Source organism: Lepus europaeus, chromosome 2, assembly GCF_033115175.1.
Source record: "Lepus europaeus isolate LE1 chromosome 2, mLepTim1.pri, whole genome shotgun sequence".
NCBI classification, from domain to species: Eukaryota; Metazoa; Chordata; class Mammalia; order Lagomorpha; family Leporidae; genus Lepus; species Lepus europaeus.
The window spans coordinates 32,587,247-32,612,061 of record NC_084828.1 but is presented as its reverse complement, the minus strand read 5'-3'; the positions used below and the strand labels follow the sequence as shown (position 1 = coordinate 32,612,061).

At 39.5% G+C, this 24,815-nt stretch overlaps 1 protein-coding gene and 1 pseudogene across 4 annotated transcripts in view; one reads left to right on the top strand and one right to left on the bottom strand.

Annotated features, from left to right (window-relative positions):
• SAMSN1 (SAM domain, SH3 domain and nuclear localization signals 1) overlaps window positions 1-24,815 on the bottom strand; it is a 548,989-nt gene that overhangs the window by 73,943 nt on the left and 450,231 nt on the right. The window lies entirely within an intron of this gene.
• LOC133777096 (NADH dehydrogenase [ubiquinone] 1 alpha subcomplex subunit 5-like) lies at window positions 3,807-4,166 on the top strand (annotated as a pseudogene).

Genomic DNA, 24,815 nt, shown 5'->3' with positions numbered 1-24,815 from the left:
AGCATCAGGATTAAAATCTTAGACTCCATAACTCCCAAGAGAAAAAAAGATTATAGCAGGTGGAATAAATAGTTATTAGAAAACAGCAAAAATTTATGAAAATTTGAAAGTACACAAACTACAAAATAATTTAAAATATGCTTTCTCCCTTAGAAATCCATAAAATGTGTGAAAATACCTTCCAAATGATAATAATTATCTATCATTGATATACTATTTTTCCCAAGTTTCAATACATTTTAACATAATTTTTATATTAATAGCTTTAACATGATGTACTTCCTCTGGTTTTATGCATATGGGAAACCGATTATTTGAATTTTCTTTTCTACCAACTTAGCTCCTGATTCCACAACTTCAAATTCTGAGCCCACAAGCTTTCATGCAAAAGTATTCACTGAGATAAATGAAATTATCTCCTGGGTCACTGAAAGAAATTATATTGGTACCATTTCAGCTAAGACGCTGGCCATATAATTCTAAGAATATTAGAGTTTGATTTGATTGTGCCAACTTTTGTTGTGGTGGTGATATTTTAGAAAACTGACATTTTCACTTCAAAAGAAAAAAGTTTTCTTTATAAGATAATAAATGCTCAAGGGGAAAAACACAGACTTCTATTTTTCTAGTTCATGGTGCAAGCAGAAAGTCTGTCATATGGTTCATGCAAAGTCAATTTCTGAATTTCTGAATTTCAGCCATCAAAGGTCATCTCCTCTGAGAGCAATCAGTGCGTGAATACCTTGTCATATCACCACCTTGGAAACTACAGACATCTGTTGTTGGTCTTTCAGCCAGTGCAGCTGGGTCACCTGCTCAGGAATTCTAACACATCTAGGCTCCTTTCCTATGGATGACCAATACTTTGCAATGGTGAGGACCACCTGGCAGAATTCTTTAAGCAGACAGAGATAAGACTGGTGTCCGTAAAGAAAAGAGAAACTTGGACACCCACATGCACAATAGGAAGAATGAAGAAATGCAGAGTGGGAGCTGGGCGTGTGAAGACAGAAGCAAGGCTTGGAGTTAGGCCACCACAGATCAAGGAACACCTGTGGCTACCAAAATTGGAAGTGAGAAAGGATTCTCCCCTCAAAGCTTTAAAGAAATCAGCCTCCAGAATTGTGAGACAATAATATCCTTTAAGCCAATCAGTTTATGTCTACCATAAGAAATAAATACACTATGAGAAATAGTATTGATTCAAATGTAATGAGAGTATACATTTGTATGGGTTGGGGAGCTATTGAAGAACTGTTGCTGAATTATGACAGCGGCATGATTACATTTGTATGTTAGATAAAATGCACTGGCTAAAATGTGGAGCACACGTTAGAGATAATATAAGGAGAGAAGAAGTACCTTTCCGACAATTTGCAAAATTTCCAAAGCTTGTGAACCATATTTCTTCAATATCTCCTAATAAGTGAAGCAAGTAGAGAAAAAGACTCCATTCTCATTCTCTTAGTTCAGCCCAAAGTGTTATATTAGAGCTCTCCTGTCTGCGTAAGCGTCCATGGATAAAGAAAGGACGTTCTTTCAAAGAAAATCCTGTCAAACCCTCTCATTTAGTGATGGGGATGTTCTAATCAAAAAATGGCAGTGCCAATACTATGACATGGACACTTAAAATGATTTTGATATTGATATTTTAAACTTGATAAAAAGATAATGCAGCTGAAAATGCATACTCGAGAAATAATATTAGTTTTCCAGCAGCAAGTCATTTGAGTTACCAGAATTGTTCTCCTTGATCTTTATCCTATAGGAGGAACTTGCTTACAACCATATCTTGAAATGTTTATTCTTATGTATGTAAAATCTTAAGATCAATATTTAGGATACCAGAGGACAGCTGTTATCTCCATTAGGCGTATTTCCTCCAAATGCCATGGACTATGGTGAGAATTGGTAGCTTTGATGAAAGCAAAGGACTTATTTTCTAATTTGCATAAGTGGCATTCAAACCTATGATGCTCCTAGGGCTATGTACTCTTTGATTATTTCCAATTTTGAATAGTTTAATTAGATCCCATTATAAATACAGAAGACTTGAGTATGTTTTCAGTATTTCAAGCAACAGGAGTTCACACACACACACACTTTACAAGTGGTATATCTTTACAAAAGTGACAGAATTCCCCTGAGTGCAAGAAGTCACTGTTAAAGCATTCTGATTCACATTTATAATTTTATCATAACTTCCTGAGACACATGTTGTACTTGCACAGATGAGTAAGTAGTTTAATGAATATAAGCCATGCATCAATATATTTCACTTTGCTTACTGGAATACCTTAAGTAACAAAGTACTATAAAAACATTAATTTTATGACACAACAAAAACATAAAGCATGTGTTTCTAATTGAACTCTTTTAAGGAGAAATTTAGCATGTTCTCCCTCTATTTTATATTTTGAATATATCAAGTTTATAAATTAATGATCTTATATAGCTTAGATTCTTTCAAATAGGTAAATATTTTATATATGCAATATAGTATTCAGGTGTGTCATTTGCAATGATAAGTAAAATCACAAAATTTATGAGAGAAAGACTCAGAGAAAAGATAAAGAAAGCAAGTTAGCTGAATGTGGCACTGGGCCTAGAACCCAAGTAGCCATTTGTGGTGCAAATGTTGTACTATAGGATAGTCAGGAGACCTTCTCCCAGGGAGAAAGCTTTGGGCACAAAAACACCGGAGGTTTACTGAGTCTTTAAAAAAACAAAAAGGTATTTTATAAGAAAAAGGAAGCGTTAAACAGTATTGATAATGGTTTTTTACCATGCAAATGGCATGTCCTCAAGAAAAGAACAGACATAAAATATTTGGGAGGAGCTTACTCTCTGGAACTGACATTGGTTTCAGTGTCAATAGTAGTAGAGTTGCGTAAATAGGAAAAGAATGTTTAAGGATTTAGGCACAATTAATAGTAGATAAAATGAATCTCAAATATTTTATAACTACATGAATTGGCAAAGTTGAGAGTGCTTACTACTGGTATACATTAATTTTTTTCATTATTTATTAACAAAGCCATTTTTTTGTTCCCTGGTATGATCCTAGTATTGGAAAATACCTCTTTTTAAAATTGTCTATTTACATACACTATGTGAATTTTACAAGGAGTCATATATAGTTCTGAACTCACGCAGCTGATTTCAAATCAAGTCATCAGATGCTTCTTGAGATTCAAGGGGATATTTTGCAAGGGGAGGCCAAGAAGAAAAATGAAGTTTAAAGAGGGTCACTTAAAAACAACCTGAGGGGCTGGCACTGTGGCCTGCCCAGGGAAGCTGCCTCCTGTGACGCCAGTATCCCATGGTTTGAGTCCCAGCTGCTCTACTTCCAACCCAACTCCCTGATAATGGCCTGAGAAAAGCAGCAGAAGAGGGCCTATGTCCATGGGCCCTTGCCACTCAGACCAGAGACTGAAGAAGCTCCTGGCTTCTGGTTTCAGCCAGGCCCAGCCCTGCAGATGAAGCTATCTGAGGTGTGAACTAGCGGATGGATGATTCTCTCTCTCTGTTACCCTGACTTTCAAATAAATAAATCTTAAAAAATAACATGAGAAGGGAAATTGTCGCATGCACAAGTTTACAAGACAGCTCACAGCTTCAAAGGGCTGGAAAAGCAACTGGAGAAGTAATTGAAATGAGTAGAGGTGAGGGGGAAGAAACAAAGGGAACAAGCCAGGGAGCATTAAGAGCCAAGAAGGAGAGAAGCACATTTGGGGTGGTTTTCATCATACAAAAGTCCTAGATGTGTTCTGGGCTCCTCAGGACAGCCACGGGGGTTCCTGAGGATGAACACTGGCCCTGTGGGATTGGCTGTATGTGACAGGCTACACAAGAGGCTAAGAAGATTGGACACAAAGATCCGTGATGTTCTGGAACAGACACTGCAAAGTGCAGCATACAGAAAATACACAGAGCAGGTTACAAATCAGAAGCTGAGTATGGTGAAAGTGGAATCAGGCGTTAAAAAGTTACAAGACCAACTTCGGGATGGTCAAATAGAAGAGGTGATTCTTCAGGCTGAACAGGAACTAAGTCTGGCCAGACAAATGATGCAGTGGCAACTGTGGGAGCTACAAGCATAAGACCCTCCCGCCAACCAGCGGAAATGGCAATATAATCATCACTATGTGATGTTGATAGATTAATGGGAAATTGATGTAAAGAAATGTTCTGTTATTTTAAAAAATATTTCCATGCTATTGACATCTTATAGTCAAGAAAATTGATATAGGATGTATTTAGGAGACTTACTAAAACCAGTTATTATACTAATAGAGCCTTGTTAATCAGTTTTTGACTTGCAAAGTATTTACCCAGATATTTCAAAGATGGTACTTTTTTGAACTGAGAGGTTGTGGGCAGATTTGAAAGTTAATTGGAAAAATTCCCGTAAGTCTTCAGTACAGAGGCCATAATCAAAAGGTTTCAGTAAAGTAGCTTCAGTAAAATCCTCAATACATCATTTAATTTTTTTTTTTGTTATCCAGAAAAGTCTGGATAATCTGTTAATCTGTTTAACTGTGATCTGATGTTTACAAAATAAAATATAAATATATAAACATATTGATTATCACAAGAAGAAGTCCTCCAAGGTGTATGGATAACTACTCATTCTCTATGAATAATGTTGGTACTAACAAGAGGAGCCATGCAGGGAAGTGTAGAAACAGAGTTAAAGGTCCGAAGCAAATCAGGGAGCTACAGAAGTCCACTCCCTTTACACATGAAACTATAGCTGCCTTGCTGGTTTGGAAACAGGGCCTTCCAAAACACATTTTTGCTTTCTTTCAACACCATCCTGGGCTACGATCTCATACAGCAGTCTTCAAAAAGTGCATGGTAGATAAATATTGTGAAAGCAAGCAGTATGCATGGATTTCAATTTTTTTTTTTTTTAGCACCAAAATAAACTTACTTCTGAAGTCATTTTCCATGCACCTTTTGAAGTACCATTACACAGGGAAGAGAGCCAAGCACTGCCACATAAAATATATCTCATGCTATCACCTAAACATGGCTCATCTCCACCAAAACTCATAGTAAGGCTTCATCCTGCACTGCGGAATTGTTGAGAAGTGGGGCCTGTGGGAGGCGGTGGAGCCCTCATGAGTGGATTCTTGCCTTTCTTGCGTAAGTGAGCGCTCCCCTTGCAGGACAACAATAGGTCACGGTGACTCTGGGGTTTTACAACAAGAATCCACCCACCATGTCCGCTCCTTCCCACACACCCATTTTCCCTTCTCCTTTTTCCACTGGAAGGTGACTGTCTCCAGAAGCCAAGCAGATGCTGGCACCATGCTCTTGGGCTTGCCAGTCCCCAGAACCATGAACCAAAATAAACCTTTTTTTCTTTATTAATCATCAGCTCAGGTATTTTGTTGTCACACCACAACGTGAACGAAGACATTTTACCACTAGAACAACAGATCCTGGACAAAGGTTATATTTTACTCATGGCATAGAAGAAGTGACTCAGGACCACAGGCAGTATGACCGTGCGTGGCATGTGTTCTAAATTGAAACTCAACATTCCTTCCTTGAGTCCAATAATCTTAGGGGGAGGGAGGGAGGGAGAATGTTGTGGTACAGTTGGTTAAGCTGCTGTAAGGAAGCAGCAGACCAAACTGCAAGGGCTTGAGTCCCTGCCTCTCGGGAGGGAGGCCTGGATGAAGCTCCTGACTCCTGGCTTCAGCCTGGTCCAATACTGCTACTGCAGTCATTTGGGGAGTGAACAAATGGTTGAAATGGTTGGAGATTCTCTCTCTGATTCTCTCTCTCTCTGTCTCTGTCTCTCTCCCTCTGCCTTTTAAATACATAAATAAATAAATAATTCTTTAAGAAAAAAAAAAAAAACTAGTGGTCTTTCCCTTGTGATAGGCTGCATAAATTTTTAAATATCAGAGTGAATTAAGTGCTAGTCACACTGAAAAATGAAGAGATTCTCTCCAGATATAGGAGTTTAAAATTTTAGGTAATTATTTGGTATGTTTAAGAAGGTAAACCACTGTACTTAATCTCTTTGCTAATGGGTGGGGCATATGCTAGGCAATGGAAGGAACAGGAAAATACCACAGATTGTATATATCCAGTTACAAACTAGAGGACTTCAAAAAATTCACAAAAAGATGGAATTGAAACATAATGTAGGGGCCAGTGCTGTGGCGTAATTAGTAAAGATACTGCCTGCAATGCCAGCATCCCATATGGGCTCCAGTTCAACTCCTGGCTGCTCCACTTCCGATCCAGCTCTCTGCTAATGTGCCTGGAAAGCGGTGTGGATGGCTCAGGTACTTAGGCCCCTGGACCCGTGTGGGGGACTCAGAAGAAGCTCCTGGCTCCTGGATTTGGTCTGGTCCAGTCCTGTCCATTGCAGCCATTTAAGGAGTGAACCAGCAGATAAAAGAACTCTGTCTCCCTTTCTCTGTTTCTTGCAAATAAATAAAATAAATCTTTTTAAAAAATGTGAATTTTCCAGGGACATTTTAAAGCACTGCAGTCTCTATGTTATCTTTCTAGCTAGCTGTGTTTTATTACTATGTTAGGTTCAAACAAAATCTTACCTTTCTAACAAATTGCCCAGATACAAAGACCAAGTTTATGCTCTGATTGACAACTCATTGGAAATAACCATATTTGCACTGCAGTTCCTTTGGTTCAATTTAAACACATTTTCTTTTAGTCAAGGGAAACTCTTCTCCTTATCTGAACTGAATTAATGCACAATAAATATAGCTTTCAAATTTACTAATTGCATTGAGTGAGGATATCCAAGAGTTGCATGACTGTCAGGAAAAGCATATTACAGAAGCTAAGCACTCAGTTTCAAAAACCTTTTAACATATGCATTTCAGAATCATTAGTTTTGTTCCCATTTAACACCAGTGATTTTCAATTCCCACAATTCTATTCTGACATTTAAAGGGATACTTTTTTAATAAAAATAACTAATACATCCTCTACAACTACCATAGTATAATGCCACCTAAAAGTTCCTTTTTTTTTTTTTTTTACAAAGATTATGGCAAAGAAGGTTGGTAATGGTGAATCAAATGAAACTTGTTTGCATTTCTTTTTGAGGTATGTTAGTGTTATCCATTACAGAGAAACACCACAGCAAGATCTCTTTCAAATCTATCAGCACACCTCAATCATTTTAGAATTTAGAGACTGTAACCAAACAATACAGGAAACTCTTAGTCAACTAAATGGGCTTCATCATTAGCAAACAGGGCATTTCTTTGACCCTGGGACAGATGGGGTGAGTTTCACTCCTCGGGGATTGGGATGAATGCTGTGCTAGGGGCCTTAGGCCAGGCTGCAGTGGTATTGACAGAGGGCTTCATAGTTTCTAGAGCCATGGGAAGGCAATGCACCAAATCTCCATGACAGGGAGGAGTTGTCAGAAGAGAGGATTGAAAGTGACAGTGGTGAAAATGAAAGAGTCACCCATAAATTGGAGGACGGTGCAACAGTTTATCAGGTAAATGGTTTTTAATCAAGCTTAGATGTTAAGCTTGAAAAAAAAATGACCTACTTTGGGAAAGCAGCTTCTGCACAGATACCCAAGAAAATTAGGATTATGTTACAATCACAGGAGATATTTGTATTCAGAAACATTTTGTAAAATCTGGAAGGGATGTGGTGAGTAGCTTCGTAGTTTGTTGTGCACTTTGGGGATTTTTCTACTCCATGGTTTATAAAAAGTCCCAAAGACTCTCTGATGGGATTTTTAACCAGCTCAGTTGGAAAGCACAAAACTACTCTGGGGATTTATCAGCTGCACCCACTGGAGGCTTTGTACACTTTTTCAGTTACACATAAAGGTCATAAGTATGGAACATTACCAAGGGGCACTCAGTGCACACCTGGTGTCCCTTTCCTTTTGTGTTCTCTGTGTGACATCCCTACAGGGCTGTGTCTGACAAGAATGGAATTCAGAAGACCTTGACCGAAATCCCAGTTTAGCTGCTTGACCTTGGACAACTTCCTCAATCCTTGTAGCCCTGTGACCTCATTTGGAAAATTGAACTACCTACTTTAGAGACTCCTTGTGCCTTTTAGGTTTAATGTGAAAACAATATACATATGAGAGATTCTCAAAAGGGCTTCTTGGCTAGGTGAAGGTGAAACTGAAAAATAAGGAAATAATGAAATGATGAATTGCATTCCTGTCTTCAGAGGTTATTCTCAAACTCTGGTGAGCTTGTACAAGAGCATCCATCGTGGCAATTCTGATCCAGTGAGTCTGGAGGAGGCAAGCATTAGCAATGTTTTGGGTGATTCTGACGTAGCTGGTTCATGGAACTGTACACTTAGAAATACAGCTTTAGAATATAATGTTCCGGCGAAATTGTGAAACAGAGATTGTTTTACTTGGAATCATCAGCTGTGTGGCAATTCTTTCTCCCAATGTCACTTTTCTCCCTCAAACCTTCAAGTTTATAAAGACCTCTTACTCTGAACTAGAATTAAGTTCCCTAAGCCTACCTCGTAAACAGAACTATATCAATATTTCACATCTGTGCAGCACTGAGTTCTTGGAAGTGTACAATGGAAAAGGGAAAAACACTACACACTATTTTCTGCCTAATTATCTTAAAATTGGGCACTTAAACATGTTCACCATTTTGCCTCGTAGGGTGCTGAGTCCGGTAATATTTTCATGGAAAAATTGTTCTCCTCAGATGACTTAATATATTCCATAATTAATATGTATTCTTCTACGAAGTCCATTCCAGAAAATTTACTCATGGAAAAGATCCACGTGGTCCTATAGTGCTATCCATTAATTTTACAGCTAAAGAAAGCATAGCTAATACCAATGGATTGCCCTTCAATCCAGAAAATTCACAGAGGAAGGTGATCCCCAATGCAAGGTAGCCTGATTGAGAACTAACTGTATGCTTAGCAAGATTCTCCACTGAACCAACCTGTGCTCTCCAGTGTGAGGAAGGATGCCAACATCTTAAATCATAGTAGTAATCCCTTCATGTAAATAAATGCAGGCCACTTAAGTTAACATCCTTTAGCATATTGTATACATGCCATAGCAAAGCAGTATCACAAACTCATTTCACTAAGTCCTACATTCCTTCAGTGAAACAAAGTTGCCCAGAGTTCTGTTTACCTCAGGTATTGAAAGTTCAGCAATAACGCCATTTTATTATGAAGTAAATGAAGTTTGTAACTGTAAAGCTGTATAGTTCTGCATACATTCCTACAGACTTACTTCTAAGGGTACAGTTTAAAAACTTGCCATGGGACCCCAAAGCTGGGTGGTAAAAATAGCATTTGAAGTGTTAAAGTGATCACATAGATAGGATTAAGTGTCTTGTAATAATAATGGATAAAATTAAAAAGGAGTGAATGCTCCAACATGGGAAGCAGTCCATACAGCAGACTCATAAAAGACAATCGCTTTAAGTAGCACTCTGACCTCAGAATCAGCACTTGAGGCACTCTGGTCTGGCTGAGAAACCCATGAGAGCGTTTCAGGCATAGAAATCTAAGACACTGTGGCAAAAAATGTCCTACATGAAGGACTTCCGTGGGTGAGACCCCAGTGGAAAGAAGTGGTCATCAAAGAAGGAGGTACTTTTATCTGAAGGAAAGAAAGAACTTCCACTTTGAGCCGGCGCCGCGGCTCACTAGGCTAATCCTCCACCTTGCAGTGCCGGCACACCGGGTTCTAGTCCCGGTCGGGGCACCGATCCTGTCCGGTAGCCCCTCTTCCAGGCCAGCTCTCTGCTGTGGCCAAGGAGTGCAGTGGAGAATGGCCCAAGTGCTTGGGCTCTGCACCCCATGGGAGACCAGGAGAAGTACCTGGCTCCTGCCATCGGAACAGCGCGGTGCACCGGCCGCAGCACGCCTACCGCAGCGGCCATTGGAGGGTGAACCAACGGCAAAGGAAGACCTCTCTCTCTGTCTCCCTCTACTGTCCATTCTGCCTGTCCAAAAAAAAAAAAAAAAAGACTTAGAACGGATTCCTGGCTCCTGGCTTCAGCCTGGCCCAGCCCCAGCTGTTACAAGCATTTGGTGGTGGTTGTGGGGGGTGAACCAATGGATAAAACATCTCTCTCCATCTGTCTCCCTCTCTCCTTCTCTCTCTCTCTTTAAAAAAAAAAAGAACTTCCACTTTGGCTATGGCATTGTTTAAATGCTGACAGAGTTGTTGGATTCAAAAGGCTTCCATAGCTTAGGTAGCCCTTGTTAAGAGCCTGGGATGATCACTGATGTCATACATAAGAGTGTTAATTGTTAATTAACAACACAAGTCACTATGCACTAACTTTCTATGCAGGGCCTCTGTCCTCAAAGAGTTGTATTATGATAGTTAACGGTAAAATTTGTTCTCAAAGATTTATTTCATTTTAGTGTATTAAGTGGAAGATATTCTTATGTCTCATAAGTTCTACTTATGCCTAAGTGTCCAACTCCATTACTTGTTTTCTTAGGTGCTTCCTTACTTAATGATAAAGCTCATTCTCAAGGACTTGCTTTCTTGTAATGTATTAAGTGGAGGCTATTCTTATGTCTCATAAGTTATGGTTATGTCTAAGTGCTCACAAAAGATGTATCAGTCTTGGGTGCTTCTTTAAAGTTAATTAAGTTTCTAAAAAAATGTGAAATTAACTTTGAGATGCAATGACTTTGAACAGCCCTTGTCTCTACTGTTGAGGAACCGTTTTGTGTGTGTGTGTGTGCAAAATGTTGAATTCTTTACTTAGTATAGAGTTGGTCTTCTGTTTATAAAATTAATTGAAAATGGATCTTAGTGGAGACTGGGACAGGGAATGGGAGAGAGAGGAGGAGGAGGGGTGGGAGTGTGGGGGAGGGCAGTTATGGTGGGAAGAATCACTGAATTCCTAAAGTTGTACTTATGAAATAAAGAAAAATTACTTATGGGGGCTGGCACTGTGGCATAGCGGGTGGAGCTGCCGTCTGCAGTGCTGGCATTCCATGTGAGCGCTGGTTCCGGTTCCAGCAGCTCTACTTCTGATCCAACTCCCTGCCAATCAGTCTGGGAAGGCAGCAGAGGATGGCCCAAGTGCTTGGCACCCTGCACCCACAAGGTGGACCCAGAGGAAGCTTCAGTCTCCTGGCTTTGGATTGGACTAGCTCTGGCCATTGAGGCCACTGAGGGAGTAAAGCAGTGGATGGAAGGTCTTCTCTCGCTCTCTCTTTTTATCTATCTATCTAACACTTCCTTTCAAATAAATAAATAAATCTTTAAAAAAGACAATTTAAAAATGTATATTTATTTGTTTGAAATGCAGAGTTGGAGAGAGTGGAGAGAGACAGAGAAGGAGAGAGGGAGGTCTTACATCCACTGGTTCACTCCCAGGAAGTGGCCAGGGCTGGGCTGGGCTGAAATTGGGAGCCTGGAACTCCTCTTGGGCTCCCACATGGTTGGCAGGGGCCTGGAGACTTGGGCCATCTTCTACTGCTTTCCCAGGCACACTACAGAAAGTGGAACAGTCCATGTAGCCTGCTATGCCACAGTGCCAGCTTCTAAACTTTGTTATTAATTCTTTGGACTTAATTCTTTGGATTCCTTTGGACTTTCTATATATAATATGTTGTTATCTACAAATAGAGATTATTTGCCAACCTGAATTTTTAAAAAGATTTATTTATTTATTTGTTTATTTATTTTAAAGGCAGTTATATATTGAGAGACAGAGAAAAGGAGATCTTCCATCCACTGGTTCATTCCCTAAACAGTCACAATGGTTGGGGCTGGGCTAAGCTAGGAGACAAAAACTCCATCCAGGCCTCCTCTGTGGGTGGCAGGGGGCCAGGTACTTGGACCACCTCCTACAGCCTTTCCAGGTGCATCGGCAGGAAGCTGGATCAGAAGCAGAGCAGCTAGGACTCAAACCAGCGCTCATAAGGGATGCCAGCGTCACAGGCAGAGAGGTCAACCTGTCATACCACAACACTGATGTTTACCCAACTTAGATGTTTTTCATTTTATTTTCTTTCCTAGCTGTCCAGGCTAGAAGCTCCAGTCCAATGTTGAATAAAATTGTTGACAGAAAAAAAAATTCTGACAGAAAAAAAAAAAGTTTTCTCAGAGATTCTCTAGGCAGGTAATTGGTTGAGCAGCTAAGACACCAGGTGAGTTTCTCTCCTCTATATCAGGGTGCCAGGGTTCAACTTTTGGCTCTGTTCTTAATTCCAGCTTCTGAAAATTGCATGCCCTGGGGAGCAACAGGCAATGGCTCAGTAGCTGGGTTCCTGCCGCCCATGGGGAAGACCTATATTGAGTTCCCAGCTCCTGGCTTCAGTCCAGAAGAGTCTTGCCTTTTGTGGGCATTTGGGGAGTGAACCAGAGATGCCAGTTTTCTCTCTTTCTACATCTCTCTGCATCTCAAACAAATACAATATTTTTTAAAAATTTAAAAATTTTTAAAATTTTTAAAATATTTTTAAAATATTTTATTTTAAAATAAATGTGAGAGCTCCTCTCTCCCATTCCATAACACAGTAAATAAATGAATTTTGGGTAACTGCTGCTTCAGGTTATTCCCTGTTTTGCTCCCACATATACAAACATTTACAACTGAGAATATTTTAAATCTGAATCCTCATCCATTTCTTTGATAGATTCTGCTTGCACTTTACAGAGTTTGTGCTCTTAACCCGAGCCCACACACCAGCAATGCTCCATAGAATCCTTGCTTCAAATTCTCTGCTGTAATCCTATAAGGCTTTGAAAGTTATTGATTCTGCAAGTGTGAATAATTAACTTATCAACAAATAGCATACATAAAAAAGGGAACTGGCCAAAGAAACCCAAAGAATATTGTTTTAACTGGAAGTTGTACCATTAACTGCTACTACTACTACGGTATTCCTGTTATGGCTTTTTGCGATATATTTATCACTGTGTGGGAACAGTTTAATCTACTCCACACAGAGAGCAGTAGGAGCTCTCAGTGGCCTCAAAATATGATGGTCCTTGCCACAAATAACTGATCTAAATTTCTTGCAGGTGGCAGGTCTAACTTTTTTTTTCTAAAAGGAAATAACCCTTCTCTAAAAGTCAAATTTGTTTTTAAAGCTGTGGTGTCTTTAACCACTTCTTTTTCCAGTTTTTCAGTTGACACCTTGTCATGACCTACGGTGGGTTGCATCAATCATTCTGGGTTCTTGCAGAAAATATTTTGTGGTGGTTGACGATCACATGCAAGAAACTAAGTGCCCTTTGCGGGTGACTGCGCAGGTACCTCTGATTTCTTGCCAGATCATTCAGAATGCCGCAAATCCATTAAATCTCTCCACAGGGAGGAAAAAAATTCCCGCATCCTAGAGAGAGAATTTATGAGTTCATTTCAATCACCACAAATGAAAACAAGCCTTAATATGCATTAGAGATTTCACAGCTACCATATGCATTATCTGTTCAGAAGCACATCTGAAAGGCCAATTTTCCTTGGAAACTCCAAGCCACTTTTTGTAGAAACAATGGCCTATGTTCAAGAAGAATCGGGGGAGGCGAATGGAAATGATTCTTCCATTAAACCACGGTGGTCACTCTCTGAGCTCCTGGGTTTTAAAAATTAAAGACTAGGTTTGGAATGTACAATCATGCTACTGTTTCACTTCTCTGCTATTTGCTGTTACCAAAGGTTCTAAAGTGAATGAAGCTTATTGGTTGACATCACAAAAGATGTCTTGAAATTTATACATCATTCATTTGAAGAAATGTATGCATTGTTTGAGACATAAGTCTATGAGCTAGGGAGCTTTTCATGGGTCTCCAATTTTTTACCACCTTTGGTCAATCGCCATCATCTTTCATTATTTTTTCCCTTCCAAACTATTCTCTCATTTTATGCAGAGTGACTTTGTCAAATTCCAGCTTAAGCATGTCATTTCACACCCTCAGCAAACAAGGAGCACAAAAACTGATCCTTGACTTACAATACTTCTTTTTTTTTTTTTTTAGCTTCTCATTGCTTTTAGGGGACGAAAAACAAAACTTAGGTAACCAATAAGGTTGTTTCAGCTTTCTCAGGCTTATTTTTTTTTTTAAGTTGTATTTATTTATTTGAGGGGTAGAGTTACAGACAGAAGGAGGGATAGACAGAAAGAAAGTTCTTTCACCCACTGGTTCGCTACCCAATTGGCCCCAACAGCCAATCCAAAGCCAGGAGCCAGTAGCTTGTTCCGGGTCTCCCACGCAGGTGCAGGAACCCAAGCACTTGGGCCATCTTGTGCTGCTTTCCCGGGCCACAGGCAGAAAGCTGTATTGGAAGAGGAGCAGGCAGGACTTGAACCAGTGCCCATATGGGACGCCGACAACGCAGGCAGAGGCTTAGCCTAATACGCCACAGTATGGCCCCTTGGGCTTATGTTTTATCACATCTTCTTGCCTTCTTCTCTCTTTGCCATTTGACCATTACTGACTCTCTTTAATTTTGGATGAGTTAATGCCTACTCTTCATCACATTTGAACTCAATCATCATTTCCAGTGTAAGCATTTCCCAACTCGTTGATTAGGTCAAGTCTGCCAGAACAGTCCTTGATAGAACCAATTAGCAATCATAGCTCTTATCAAAGCTGCCATTTCAGAAAGCTGCTGTTTATTTGATTATTTCTATTTTTGCCTCTCAGTAGACTATGAGGTCTACAATGTCACTTGCTATCCAACATTTTATGTTCCTTCTTTGGAACAATGCATATATTCCAAACCAAAGTGTTGGGTAAATCAATGGATAAATGGATACTTAATTTTAAAGCTTCTTGTGCCCTTCCTAAAACTCCCTTCTGTGAGTGAAATGTGGGCTTCAGGTTAGATTGGGCTTGAGGTAAGCTGCAAAAAGGCCATATTTCTAATCCCATTATTCATCACCATGGTTGTATTTAATAGTAGGAACTATGAGATACATAAAGATCTTACACTGAATATTCATAAGGGTTTTTAGAGTGAATTCAACTCCTTACTTTACAATTTCTGAGGAAGGAGAGGAACATGAATTCTTGCCTTCATTTGTCATTCTTTTCTGAAAATGATGGTTATGCCTGAGAGTTATATTCTGACTTTGAAATAAAATCTCTTGAAATGTATATGCAATGTGGCTGGGATAAAATATATGAGAGAAGTTTTAAAAAGCTAAAATCATCTTACATATTCAAGACACTGTTAATACAGCGATAATTTAGGAGGTCAGAAAAGGATAATAGTGAGCCCAGCATACACATGCACGTCCTATCTTCCTTCGGCCTGCATGCCCCCAGACACTCAAAGGGAACTCCCAGAAATCTACAATCCAGGTCTCATCCCACTCATGGTACATAGAACAAGATCGTTCTGGATTCTTTATTTCCAGAAAGAAACTGATCAAACTGTATGAAATAATCTTAAAAAGTAATGAAAAGCTTAATGTACATTCATTGCAACTTTATCTCATATGGTACAGAATTGCTAAGAATTGTTGATGTTGACTTCCTAATGGCAGGTCTGTGTCTTAGCCATTTTTGGCCTCCAATGCTCAGGACACACCTGATAAAGCATAGACATTATGCTTCTGTTCAATGGAAGAAAGAAATTATAAATAGCAAATTTAGTAATACTTGTCATTGAAAATAACCACTCTTTTTAAATTAAGTTCCAACAGTGTTGTCAGGTATAGCTAAATACTTTACATACATTATCAAGGTTCATTCTTATAAGAACTCCACAGGAAATCTTCATTCTTTCCAAATAGTATGTAAGAAACTGAAATTTAGAGAAATCAAGTAACTTAGCAGTCACACATACAGAAGTGATAAAACTGAAGTTGAAGGCCAGTCTTCTTAGTTGTAACACTCATGGGTTTCCACCATGGACTGCTTGTTTTTACTGCTGTGTTTATCTATCTGTTGAAAAACTTAAAAACAAGTTACTGATAGGGAATGTCTGGACTAAAGGTCAGGAGGTTATGTGAAGCAGAAGTTCTGTCGGCACCTGCAGCCACATCTCAAATAATTCACTTAATCTTCATGTGCCCCAATTTCTTCATCTGTAGTATGCCAATAATGTTTTGCCTAATTTATAGAGCATTAGGATAAATCTGAGAAAAGTTACAGTGCACCTTCAGGACAGGGGCTCTTTCTGGTAAGCTCTTAACCCCCTGCCTTGAATAAGTGTGTTTACACACATCATTTCATTTTTACACTGCAAGTTAGGAACCGGTGTTGCCAGTTTTACAAATGAGAAAACTAAGGTTAAGCTACTTACGCAATCTTAAAAGTCACCAAGCCACTACCCTTGCAGAAAATGTTTGAACTCTCAGATTTTGTCTTAAAAATAGCTTCGCCACCACCTACTATTACATTGCATAAGTTCCTTAACTTCTTTGCACTTTTTATTTCTGCTTTGAAAACAGGGATAGTAGGAGGCTGGAACTGTGGCATAGTAGGTTAAGCTTCCATCTGCAGTGCCAGTATCCCATACGGATGCTGGTTCAAGTCCTAGCTGCTCTTCTTCTGATTCAGCTCTCTGCTTGTGGCCTGGGAAGGTAGTGGAAGACAGCCCAAGTCCTTGGGCCCCTGCACCCACGTGGGAGACCCAGAAGAAGCTCCTGGATTCTAACTTTGGATTGGTTCAGCTCCAGCCATTGCAGCCATTTGTGGAATGAAACAGCAGGTGGAACATCTTTCTTTCCATGTCTCCCACTCTCACTTTCTGTAACTCTGCCTCTCAAATAAATAAATATTTTTTTAAATCAATAAATAAATATAAAATGGGATAATAATATCACTTTACTAAATCACAATTCCATTAAAGAGAACAGAAAATAAGAGTCAAGGGCTGAGACCTAAGTCCATGGAGGAAAGAGTTGCACCTATCTGTTCACATCATCAAAACAAACTCAAAGTCAAGGACGACCTAAGGGGGCACTGTGTGTGTGTGTATGTGTGTGTCTACAGTGGATTATAATGGCAAAAACTGATATCACACTCTAGCCTAGCATTCTTAATACAGCATAGCTCCTGATCTTCTGCTTCTTACTACAAACTTAAACACAATTCACCAACCCATTTTTCAAAGTGGAGATGAGTCCTCAGGACTGTAATAAATAAAAACTTACTGAGATTTTTTAAAGAAGGCTTTCTTTGGGTGCCGGGAGCCTTAGAAACTGCCAAGAAGGAAAATGTAGACATTTTCGCTCATGAAGACTTTTTAGGACCCTTATATGAACTCACTGCATAGTTACTCGTTCTGTCATGTTGTTTGAGTTACAGCTGATGCATCTAGACATGAGGACAGAGGAAGTAGCAGGGACAGAGGAAGTGTAGTTAATCAGAGGGGAAAAAAACCCTAAATCTAAAATAGCTTATGTAAAGAAAGAAAATGGAGACACAAGGTTAAGAAGGGGTTACGTGAAGAGTAAGAAATGAGCTCTTTGAAAAAGCAGAAAGCAACCTCTACGTACTCATCTCTTTAGGCACAAGGAATTCACCTTCCCCAGTGTATTCCCCTAGTCCAACTGTTGAAGACTAAAGCGGCCTTAAAGTTCTCCCTCATTCTCCACCGAGGAGGCAGAAGCCCTTGGGCATTAAGCAACCTGACCCAAGAGATCCGCCAGGAACAGAGCTGAGCTCATGGCTGACTCTTGAATTTGGCCCGGGCTCTTGGGAATGCACTGGCACAGCCTCAGACACACCACGTCACACGTGCAAGCTACTTTAGTGGCTTTAGCTGACTTAGCAATATTTGAACTATGAACTTACTTTTTTGTCACAGGAAAAAAAAAGTGGCAACCCTCAGAGTGCTCATCAAGGCTTTTGATACTCAGACTTCTGTCCTCCCAAAGGTTCATGCTCAGTTTTGGTGATTGACTTAGTTCTTTTGAATCGTGCAAGAGAGTTATGCTGTAACAGGGAACTTCAGTTTCTCCATAGCCAATGGGCATAATTAGGCTCCTTTCGAACTGACACTCATTGTCTTCCTCCTCATTTTTGAGGAGTTAATTGAAGTAATGTTAGGTGTCTTGTGGGAAGCCAACATGCAGTTATAATCGAATACCATGCATCCTATTTCATATCATGGAAACTATTCTTTTTTTTTTTTAAACTTTTATTTAATGAATATAAATTTCCAGTGTACAGCTTATGGACTACAGTGGCTTTCCCCTCCCATAACTTCCCTCCCACCCGCAACCCTCCCCTCTCCCGCTCCCTCTCCCCTTCCATTTGCATCAAGATTCATTTTCAATTCTCTTTATATACAGAAGATCAATTTAGTATAAAGGTTTCAACAGTTTGCACCCACATAGAAACACAAAGTGAAACATACTGTTTGAGTACTAGTTATAGCATCAAATCAAAATGTACAGCACATTAAGGACAGAGATCCCACATGAGGAGCAAGTGCACAGTGGCTCCTGTTGTTGACCCAACAAATTGACACTCTAGTTTATGGCACCAGTAACCACCCTAGGCTGTCTTCATGAGTTGCCAAGGCTATGGAAGCCTTCCAAGTTTGCCGACTCTGATCATATTTAGACAAGGTCATAAAAGACAGAGTGAGAATAGTAACCAATGATCCTAAGAGTGGCATTAACCAGGTTTGAACAATTATACAGCATTAAGTGGGGAAGAGGACCATCAGTACACACATGTTGGGAGTAGAGCCATTGGTGGTAGAGTAGAGGTTATGATTACAAAGGAATGAGGCCCAAGTACGCTAGACAGGGTCTAGAACAAAGGACAGAGTCATTCTTAGAGGAGCTAAGAAAGGTGCTGTCTAAGCTACAAGTAATTTTTCTGATTGAGAGGCAAATAGAACCTGATAGAAGGGGCTTGATAATAATCTGGTGGGCTTTAGGCCTTGTAAGTTAAGAGGCCCAGACCTATCTATCTCTTCACATGGGGTATATCCTAAGGGAGGTGTGAACCTCCTAGGGGAAGGCACTCTGTTGACTTTCATTACTTGGCTGGCCTGGGAGGAGAGCTGGCCAGGTAAAGGCAGGTGGCATCTCTAACAAGAAATTTACAGTTCTGCCTGCAATGTTGCTGACCCTACTTGACCTCACCCTCAGCTGCAGTGGTCACTTTGGAAGTTGGGCTGAGTGAAGGGCTTTTCAGCTTAGAGCCAATAAGATCTGTGGCTCTGACCTGGGCATCCTTCGACTCCAGGGCAGGTCCATTTCCAGTGATCCAACTCTTGGCAGAGCTGCCAGGGCTCTTCACAAGCTGACTTCTGCTGAAGCCCAGGCTTACCTCATTGAAAGCCACTGCAGTGGACTGGCCTGTTGGGTCTCCTTGAGGGCAGATCACTGTATAGATCAGCCATTAATAGGCCTGCCACCCATTGCTTCTGATGCCTAGCTTTCTTTTCCTCCTGGTTTGTGTTAAAGCAGACCAGAGGATGCAAGTCAAGGGAGTGCCCGTGTCCCATCTCTAATCTTCGGTGGCCTGAACTACAAGTCTATAGTCACAGGCATGTTCTGTAGTAGTTTTTCTAAGGTAGACAATGCCCATGAGGAAAATTATATTCTCACTTTAAAACTTTCTTTCCCTTTGACAAACATTTTATGATGGCTTTTGAAAGATTTTGTTATGGAGACTACCAATTCTCCTTATATGGACGTGCTTGAGTAAACAGAGTGAAAAACACAGCGAGAGAAAATGGCAAAACTCTTCGGATAATTCACAAGGAAAAAAGAGTCTTGTTTTTGTAACAGTTCTAGCACTATGCCACAGGTCTATTATTCTCATTATTATGCATGAGGGTTCTGTAATTAGGAAAAAAAACAAACATCAACTCAAATAATTAGATTGCTTTGAGTGCTACATTGCTGTGCCTTGAAAGTCTAATTTAATAATAGCTCTATTTATCTTGGACTCCTAGAAAAATATGCTTACAGAGCAATTACAATTTTTCCTTTAAACTTTATTTTTATTATAAAAGACTTTACTAGGGAAGGCATTTAAAGTTTTTACACACATTTGCAGTCTACTCTTCTCAAACTCAACCTAAGGAATTTCCATAAACCTGACAACTTCTACTATATAATAGCTCATATTTTAAGTGTTTCTTCTATAAACTATTTTTTGATGTAAAATATGTTTATGGGTCTGGCCAGATCTTTTCCAGCCTTAGTTTATATCCAACTATCGCGATGTGTTTTCCATTCCAGTAAAAATTTTTACTCAATGAATTATGATAATTTGTTCTTCTCTTTTCCTTTTAATAACAGCCCATAAACTGTTCTTACAACCATGAGATGGCACATTGCCCACCTCTTCTGTATCCCTGACCAACACATACTACTAAGCTTGCAAGTTCTCAGATGAAGTGACTTGGGAGTCACTTGACATGAATTTGTTAAATGAGTGAATGGATGAGTGAGTAAATAAACCATTACAGATTTTTCTATATTCAGATTTTTCTCTTGGATAAATGTAGGTCCCCCTTCCATCAAACATTATATTGCTATAATTAAAATTTGTCATATAAAATATTTGTAATTAATCATGTGTCCTTGTTCATTAGAGAACCACAATTATTTCTAAAATCTAGATTCCCTGGCACATTTCTAACTCCACCATTTGCGGCCAGTCCGATTGAGCATGTTCCAAATTGTTCATCTCCTCCCTCTCTTTTTCCACTCTTAGATTTAACAGGGATCACTTTTCAGTTAAAATTTAAACACCTAAGAATAATTGTGTGTTAATTACTGAGTTCAACCAATAGTACTAGAACAACAACAACAACAACAAATACTAAAAAGGATAAAGTATTACATTGTACATCTAAAGTCAGGACAGGAGCTGATCAGTTCATTGTTGCTTATAGTGTCCATTTCACTTAACAGGTTTCCCCTTTGGCGCTCAGTTGTCACCGATCAGGGAAAACAAATGATATTTGTCTCTTTGGGACTGGCTTAATTCACTCAGCATGATGTTTTCCAGATTGCTCCATCTTGTTGCAAATGACTGGGTTTCGTTGTTTCTTACTGCTGTATAGTATTCTATGGAGTACATGTCCCATAATTTCTTTATCCAGTCTACTGTTGATGGGCATTTGGGTTGGTTCCAGGTCTTAGCTATTGTGAATTGAGCTGCAATAAACATTAATGTGCAGATGGCTTTTTTATTTGCCAAATTAATTTCCTTTGGGTAAATTCCAAGGAGTGGGATGGCTGGGTTGTATGGTAGGGTTATGTTCAGGTTTCTGAGGAATCTCCAGACAGACTTCCATAGTGGCTTAACCAGTTTGCATTCCCACCAACAGTGGGTTAGTGTCCCTTTTTCCCCACATCCTCTCCAGCATCTGTTGTTGGTAGATTTCTGAATGTGAGCCATTCTAACCAGGGTGAGATGGAACCTCATTGTGGTTTTGATTTGCATTTCTCTGATTGCTAGTGATCTTGAACATTTTTTCATGTGTCTGTTGGCCATTTGGATTTCCTCTTTCGAAAAATGTCTATTGAGGTCCTTGGCCCATCTCTTAAGTGGGTTGTTTGTTTTGTTGTTGTGGATTTTCTTGATTTCTTTGTAGATTCTGGTTATCAATCCTTTATCTGTAGTATAGTTTGCGACTATTTTTTCCCATTCTGTTGGTTGCCTCTTCACTTTCCTGACTGTTTCTTTTGAAGTACAGAAACTTCTCAATTTGATGCAATCCCAAATGTTAATTTTGGTTTTGACTGCCTGTGCTGTTGGAGTATTTTCCAGGAAGTCTTTGCCTGTGCCTATATCTTGCAGGGTTTCTCCAATGCTCTCTAATAATTTGATGGTTTCGGGTCGTAGATTTAAGATGGCATGTACCAATGCCATCGCACTAGTCCAAGTGATCAATTTCAGCTCACAATTGATAGCTCTGATAGGTCTAAGAGTCAAAGAGATCACACAAACAAGACAAGTATCTGCTAATACTAACTGATAGAATCAAAAAGGGAGAGAAAGATCCAACATGGGAAGTGGGATACACAGCAGACTCATAGGATGGCAGATGTCCTAAACAACACTCTGGCCTCAGAATCAGCCCTCAAGGCATTCAGATCTGGCTGAAGAGCCCATGAGAGTATAGCAGGCATGGAAAGCCAAGATATCATGGAAAAAAAAAAAAAAGACCTAAATGAATGATCTCTGTGAGTGAGACCCCAGTGGAAAGAATGGGGCCATCAAAGAAGGAAGTACCCTTCTCCGAAGGGAGGAGAGAACCTCCACTTTGACTATGACCCTATCGGAATAAGATCAAAGTCAGCGAACTCTAAAGGCTTCCATAGCCTAGGGAGATTACTGACGCCATGAACAGGAGTGTCAAATTGTTAAGTCAGCAACAGGAGTCACTGTGTACTTACACCCCATGTGGGATCTGTCCCTAATGTGTCGTCTAAAGCCAAGTGATGCTATGACTGGTACTGAAACAGTATTTTTATACTTTGCGTTTCTGTGTGGGCGCAGACTGATGAGGTCTTTGCTAATTATATACTGAAGTGATCTTCTGTATATAAAGAGAATTGGAAATGAAAAAAAAAAAAAACAACCTGGTGTTAAAATGGAAATGGCATAGAAAATTAATTAATTTGAAAAAAAATTATGTAGGATCTCTGTCTTTAATGTGCTGTACATTGCTACTTAATGCTATAATTAGTAATCCAATGGTAGTTTTTTCACTTGATGTTGCTATATGGGCAAAATGTTGAAATCTTTACCTAATATATACTAAACTGATCTTCTGTATACAAAGAGAATTGAAAATGAATCTTTACATGAATGGAAGGGGAAAGGGAGCGGGAAAGGGGAGGGTTGCGGGCGGGAGGGAAGTTATGGGAGGGGGGAAGCCATTGTAACCCATAAGCTATACTTTGGAAATTTATATTCATTAAATAAAAGTTTAATAAAAAAAAAAATCTAGATTCCAAGTTCATCCATTTCATTGTAGGCTGTAGTGAATATAGATATCCTTGGTAATTTTGTATCATCATTTTCCTTTCAAAATTCTGAATCCAGTATATCCTTTACTATGAATTTCTTTTCACTGGTTGTCCAAATCTATTTGTTGAAACATTTTCTCTTTCCACCCTATAATAATTCCAACATAAGTAAGTAAAGTTTAAGCTGTTCCAACAAATGATCTTTTTTGTCTTAAAATTGAAACTCAAAGATATTAAGGAATTTAACATGATGGTTGATAGCCTCCTTTTGCAGAGGTAGGAAGATGTGGGAGCATTTTAGTACAGCTTATTACTTACTGGCCCTCATCATTGGAGAAACAGAGGCCTTATGGTGGGAGCCTAGCCTTGCTAACACACAAGGAAAATGGGAACAGAGTGTGTGAAATTGGTTGTGTCCTTTTACCTAAATCACGCCCCCCCCCTTACTCTTTTTTACTGATCCTCTCCATCCAAGTTCTTTTTCACATAATTTTTTTCTTCAAAGTGCACACCATGGATTTTTTTCTCAATCACCTTTTTAAACTTCAGTGCCGTTCAGCAAACAAGAAGAGAATAAATACAGGCTAATACGGGGAAATAGTATAAAGATAAGAAGTTGGAAAAACAGTTGTGCTAGGTAAGAAGGTAGTACTCATTTTGCCTGCAACGAAGAACGTGTGTGAGAGACGGGGAGGATCTGCTTAGAAGGCAGACGAGGTGGGGATGGTCTTTTGGCCCAATGGTTGTAACATCAGCTGGGCCTTCTGTGTTCCATATGGGAGTACCTACATTTGAGTTCTGTCTGCTTCCTACCAATGAACATCCTGCGAGGCAGCAGGTGATGGCTCAAGTGGTTGGGTCCTTGCCAATCATGCAGGAGACCCAGACTGGGTTCCCAGTGTCAGTCCCAGCTGTTGCAGAATTTGAGGGAGTAAAGCAGTAGATGGGAACACATCTCTCTCCTCTCTCTCTCTCTGTCTCTCTCTCTCTCTCTCTAACAGCAGGGAGCTGTACATTGTTAGATTTGATAAGCAGGATTATCAGTCAGGTAGGATTTGTCAGACTAGTCAATAAATTAGTTTGTTAATAGTACTTTATCTCAATTGAAGGGGAAAGAGAAAGTTCACAGGTGCTGGAAGAGATTGCCAAAATGCGTAACAGAAAGACAAAGAAAGCACAAAGGGCTCATGCTGGCTTTGTCACCTCAATCCCACTGACCACTAGTTTTCCTGGGCAGTCAGACTGCATATCCCAACTTTTGCATGTTGATAATTACATTGCACTGCTCCCCATTTGAACTGAAAGATTGTTAAATCTTTTGCTCCTTTGCTTCTTGGTTAGCATTAGCACACATCCTGTTCCTCCCACTGAAACAGTTGCACAAAGGATTTTTCCATTATCCACACTTTCCTTTTGGCACCATTTTGATGAGTTGGTGTCATATTGCAGCAAGACTTTTTTATCTTTTTTTCTTAGATGCTGTTAAATGGAGTCTTGGTGATTTTCTCATCTTGGGATGTTGTATGTAAACACTCATTTGTCTTTGATTTGTGTTATGTGAGTCTGTCACTTACTATTAACATTTTTCTATCTACCCTACCTTTGAATTGTTCTCAATGTAGGTCTCCCTTTTGTCCTTTCAGGCTGTTGATTTTGCTTCTCCTTCAAAGATTTTGTTACTGTTACTTTTTGAACATGTCACTCAATTTTATAAAATATCTCAAAATAATTTAGACATCTTAGGGGAGGAGATAATTTTTGCTCCCTTTTTCCTGTTTGGATGTTCACTCATTAATATTATAATATGTGCATACTTCTTACAAATCTGAAAATTCACTGCTTATCATCACGATATTACATTAAGAGATAGTTTCAACTCCTTTGCAACATATGCTTTTTTCTTATCTTGATGC